We start from the raw sequence: 6466 nt of genomic DNA on the forward strand, positions 1-6466 counted from the left end.
GTCCAAGATCAAGAAATATATATAGATTGGTCTTGTTGTGCAAGTATATGTGCGATGTTTTTTTTTTAAGGGATCTTTCTAGATTCCCCAAAACTTGTGTAAGGTATGCTATGGACATAAGTTGGCGAGGAGAACTCATGGGTCATCAAAAGTACTATGCCAAGCTGGCAAAAAGGTAATATGGTCCTTCCAAGATTCAAAGCTAGTCAATGATACAACTTAAAAGCTTAAGTTGCCTGCTTATTGGCCAAGATACAATGTTCCATGAAAGTCTATAAAAAGTCAGTGTAAATTACTCAAGGTTCATAGCAAATGCTCCTCTTAAGCAGGAGATACCACCATGAAGACAAAATGTTATGTAATGATAAGGTCTTGTGTAAGTATTTATTTAATTTTAATAATTGTCCTTTCAAAGTTGATAAAATAATGCATAAGTTAAGGAATGCATAAGCTCTAGCTAAAGGACTAAATGTACTTCGTGACTGCTAACAATGAATTTCATAAAACATAAACATCATTATAAATGTTGCAAAATCATTTAATAAATTAAAACTTGAGAACCTTGTTTCTAAATGTTCTTCATTATAAATGTTATGCATGTTACAAATGTGCTTGCATTGAAAAGGATATGAAGTACTTGTCATAGCTTTGCCTCCCAAGTACTAAATAGACTTGCTAGCTACTACAGCAATGTGTGCAGCTAAAATCTTAAGACACGCTTGTGGTAGCCCAGGCTCCCAAGCACCGAGTAGATTTTTTATTTGCTATGGGATGGTGTCAAGTGCAAAAAAAGGATCCTCTGCAAAATGCCGATGGACCGAGAATTAATCTCTCCTTATAAGTAGCATAGTCAAGATGACTAGGGCGAGGTAATGAATTTTGGCCTACCTAAATTATTTTCTTAGAGTTGGACATTTAAAGGGAGAAAATAAATGCGTAAAAAGAGCCAAGGTTATAATGATGGCAAAAGGGTGCATCCTAGGACCCTAGGGTGCCAACAAAGATCGTGATACCTTTAGAAGTGTCTTTGAGAAGTCAAAGATGACTATGATTGTCCGAGTAGGATAATGGTCTACTGAAACGATTTTCTCTTTAGGGAAAATTAAAAGAGAATAAGAACCATAGTTATAATGATGGCAGAAACGTGCATCACAACACTATATGTTGTCAACACCCATGATGCTACCTTAATAAGTGCCGAAGAAATCCTCCGCTGATAAGAAACACAACCAAGAATGACTATGATTTTCAAGGGCAAGGTAATGTCACAAAATTTAACTTTTGATCTACATAATAATTTTCTCTCACTAGAATGACAAAATAATAGAGTGTAAGGACCAGGGTTAATATTATGACAAAAAAGAGCGCCATAGGATTTTATGGTTCCAAAAGGTTGATGCTACCTCCACAAGTGCTCAAAGGATTGTGTAAGGGTTTGTACACATATTCATGGGATCAAAACGATTACACTAAAGAGAGAAATCACATGTCAAAGGACATTGAGGCATGCAAGGAAGTGTACACACTGCTAAGGAAGTGCCAAAGGATGAATGCCACTCTATAAGTGCATGGAAATTTTTCCTAAGATCTTACAAGAATTTTACAATACTCAAAACGAAAAAATACGGCTTACAGTGGGTGGAAATGGGAGGCAAAGTGGGTAGAAGGACATGTGGATGGGCATGAGAGCTTAGAACATTCATATGCATCTTCAGAATTCCCAAAAGGGGATAAGTCCCCTCGTTCATACTCTCATTCTTTGGACTCTTCCACGTCCTCCTAGAAACTCAAAGTTACTATTTTTTAAAAGGGAGGAAAAAGTAGTCTTCACTAAATTGGGTATAAATTGCTCAAAAAAAGATGGATTGCAAAAAAAAAATTAATCAAGATTTATCTCTTCTCAAGCCCTATAGCTTTGTAGGAGAAGTCAAAAGCTAATTCTAACATTAAGAGGTCAGATGATGGGATTATTGAAAATTTCAAGAACCTTCACTAGTATTTTATATACTACTATGCTATGTAGCTTCTCCTTATTAAGCTCGTAATCAAAGCCCTAAGGATTCCACTCCTTTTATTTGCAATATAGTTTTATTGCTTATTCATTGATTCTTTGAGGAAGAAAAGAACGACATATGATGAGCAAAGAAGCCACTAAGTTGCTTGGGTCATGGAGATCTTAGCTTCCACGGTCCTATGTATACTCAAGCTTCTCTTTGTTGCAAAGAGCTCCAAGAGCATGAGTAATGAAAATCCTTTTAAGGGGGTTGGCCCTAAAAATCTAGCCCCTAATCTTGTGTCGTCTCATGTTCATAAATGTCTCCTTAATTTTGGTTAGCATGCTTGTTAAAATATGTGTGTGGAAATAATAATTGATTATGCACCCTATGCTAGGGTGTGTTTATGCTTAAAGCACTCAAAATCTAATAAAGGTTTCAAGTACCTAAAGGTGGTAGGATATCAACACCAACATAATGAGTTTAGGTGTCATGCCTCTTGGATGAACCTCACCGTGTGCAAGGTCTCTAGGCAGGTGGAGTGGAGCCCAATTCATTATTTTTGGGGTCAACTCTTGGCCTATGATCGTCCAATTTCACAATTTATTAACTCACTTAGGCATGACACGCTTAGGATATCAACACCAACCGAACGAGTTTAGGTGGCTTGAACCTCACTGGGTGTCAGGTCTCCAGGCAGGTGGAGTGGGGCCCAAGGCAAAATAGAGCGCCTAGATTTTTGGCTAAAATATCTCCTAAAACATTCCCCCCTTCTCAAAGAACATGGATTGCTTTTGGAATCTCAACAATTAATGCAATCATAGGTGATTTAAATCTTACCGCCTCGTCCTAGCATAATCAGCCTTGGCATATTTACGGTGTAGCTTTTCACAAAAATAATCCCTGTAAAGTTTAATTCTGTTTCACAATGGAACGTCCATTCTGCAGATAATCTAAGTGGCAAAAATCAATGTTTTTATGATTAAACAATATTAAAAGCCATGTTGCTTTTTAAAAGCGTTGAAAAGAAAACAAAAGCATGAAAAGTGGAAAAAATATTTTTGAACCACGGCTTCACCTGGTTTAGCAAAACTAGAAAATGACCGTGCTTTTCACCGTCGAAAAGCATAAAGAAGTAGTTTTAACAAAATTGAACCTTAACTTCACTGGGCCTAGTAATAATATGCATGGCAAAGCATTCTATATCAAAATGATCCTTGGGGAGAAGACGAGGGAGGAGAGTGCCAAAGAGTTAGGCCTTGCTTCTTCTTAACCCGCAACAACGCACGAGACAATTACTAGTTTCTCTTGAAAGACTAGCTAACATCTATGCTATACATAATGGAGCTTAAAGTTTTCAAGGAAGTAGAGGTTATCCATGTGTCACACTCTGGTTCATTTAAAAGAAAACCTTAAGAAACGTTTAATTTGAAATGAAAAAGTCAATGATAAGCAGCAAGTACTATGATGGTAGAAAAAACGACTAAGTTCTCCAAAAATTCAGTACTCTATCTATAATCATATTGTTTATAGTCTTTGGCAAGGCCATGCAGTTTCACTAAGCCCTCAAATTTGAAGGATGACTACTTCTTTGGCTTTCTAAAAGAAGCCTTAGTGTTGTTTTGGGTTAGACAGACTTTCATTGTTTTTAGTGCCATGATGGAGACTTACCTTAAATGTTCTTTTCATTTTAAAATATTAAATGAATCTTCCTTTTTCAACTTTAATTTCACATCTTTACACTACTTAACTTCACTTGTATTCTATTCTTTTAGAATGCTAAAGTGAAGCTTCACTTTTGATAATTCTAGTAAATTCTATACATATAGATACATACACACATACATATATTTATTTATTTTACACATACACATATATACACACACACACACACACACATATATATACACTAAATGAGCAAACCATGGTAAAAGGGGGAAAAAATGGTGAAATATGTGAGGGCTTAGTTCAAAAATCTTACAAATTCAAAAATGAGACTATTATTTCCAGTTTGCTTCTTTGCAAGAAGAAAACTAAATCCGTTAATAAAAGAGATATTCTTGAACAATGCTTTACCTTATATAATTCTAGTTAAACTCAACCTAATGATTTTATCATTTTCTTGTTATTTTAAAAAGCCACCGTGATCCTTTCACTTGTTGTTTTTGAAAGCCATTTGAAGGGTGGCTCTACTTTTCATTTTGAAGGCCATAAAAAACTCCCTTTTCCTTTTTTACACAAATGCACATCCCGCCCTGAAATTTATACTTGAGCTTCAAAAATGCAGAATTTTCTAATGTTCTATATCTATAGTCTATACTATATATAATTGAGCTTAAAATTTTCAAGGAAGGAGAGGGCATCCATGTGTCACTCTCTCATGTATTTCAAGCCTTAAGAAACGTTAGGTTTGAAATGTAAAAGTGAATGGTAAGTAGCAAGTACTCTGGTGGTAGAAAATGAAAAGATTTAGTTTTGACTTTTCAATTTTGTCAAAAAGTCACAATACTCAGTACTATATCTATATTCATATTATTTAAACTCTTTAGCAAGACCATGAAGTTTACTCCGGTCTTCAATTTTGAAGGGTGATTACTTTTGTTTTTCTAAAGGGTGGCTCTACTTTGCATTTTGAAGGTCGTAAAGAACACCGAGCACTATATAGAATGGACGTGATTAAATGGGATCAAGGGTGGAGGTGACAGATCATGACACGCATGCATTGTTGACCATGTGATCGGTACCCAAATTCACAAATCAACTTGCACTTAGAATGTAATGCATAGGAGTACCATGATCTTCAGTGAAAGCATGTGAGCGTGGTGGTTAGAGCCCATGCCTTTAATAGGGCAAGTCGTGGGTTTGACATGCAAGGTGCGAGACAATCCTGATTAGCTCAAATTTACTTGCTGGCCCGAATTTACTTTTTCGCTTTGAATTTACTCGACAATCCAATTTCGACAGTCTGAATGACTCCCAATGTCAATCCCATTGGGACGTGCTCGGGCTAGATTGTGCGGAGCATAAAGTATTCCCTTTTCCTTTCTAGCTTTGAAATTTATACTTGAACTTCAAAAAAGGTAGAACTTTCAAAGATTTCACGCATTGTATAATGTTGAGCTAAAATCTCACACTTGACACCTTCATGTATAATTTTCCTTCTAGCCTCGAGAATGTGCACATTGCATGTTGTGTCGTTGCACAAAGGGTCATAGTCGAATGATCTCGAAGTCGATTGTTGCTACCTACACCTTATGTGAGATAGCATGAGCGTGCACACACACACACACACACACACACACACACACACACACACAGAAAGAGAGGAGGGGTTTCTCGAATAAGGCGTGCCATAAATATTTTTTCTAATCAAAGAAATCTTAAAATAAAAAATTGCACAATAAAACAGGCTTTTGAATTTCATGTTGAAATTTGAAGAATTGATAGTATCGACACTAAAACTTGTAAAATTTTGTCAATTTTTTTCATTGGCAAGCTTGAAATCTAGTATATATAATTGAGCTTAATGTTTTCAAAGAAGGAGAGGGTATCCATGTGTTCATTTCAAAGAAAACCTTAAGAAACATTTAATTTGAAATGCAAAAGTTAATGGTAAGTAGTAAGTACTCTGATGGTAGAAAAAATATTGAGTTTAGCAAAAAGTCAAACAAGTGAAAGGATCACGATGGCTTTCTAAAACAAATGGCTTATATATTATGAAAGAGCTCCAATAATAAGGTAAATGGTGCACATTGCACATTAGTATTTTGAAACAAAATAAAACAAAAAGGAAGTAAATAAAAAGACACATTAAAAATCAAAACAAAAGAATATCTTAATGCTTTCAAATAAGCATAGAAAATAATTAAACAATTTAGTGAAGTTATTTTTTTTTAAAATCCTCAAATGAGAGAATCGTTTATCGATACCTCAGTGTTTGATAAAGATGTGTCTGAGCTTAGATTTAAACCGATTGAAAATCGAGATTAGCCGGTTGCAAAGGATGGCAAAGGAAAAAAACTCGATAAAATATACTAGAAAATAGTTCGAATATTTTGCAAATTTAAAATTTTATAATGATATTTCCATTTTGTATTTTTATAAGGAGAAAACAAAAGGACTTTTTTAGAGACTGCATCATGAGGTTAACCTCCTATGAATATTTTGTTTAATGTTTTGATCTCTAAAGTCATTTTCAAGCATGTAGAGAAAGTAAATGTTGCCTAGCATTCTAAAACAATAAAATGCAAAGAAAAGTAAAGAAAGATGTGAAATGAAAGGTAAGTCTTTATCATGCCTGAAAACTATGAAAGCCCCCCTCACACATTCCAACACTAAGGGTTTCTTTTAGAAAGCCAAAAACTTAGTACTCTATCTATAATTATATTATTTATAGTCTTTGGCAAAGCCATGGAGTTTCACTAGCCCTCAAATTTGAAAGGTGACTACTTTTTGTTTTTGAAAGCCATTTG

This window comes from Adiantum capillus-veneris, chromosome 12 (assembly GCF_014529385.1).
Source record: "Adiantum capillus-veneris isolate H3 chromosome 12, ASM1452938v2, whole genome shotgun sequence".
NCBI classification, from domain to species: domain Eukaryota; kingdom Viridiplantae; phylum Streptophyta; class Polypodiopsida; order Polypodiales; family Pteridaceae; genus Adiantum; species Adiantum capillus-veneris.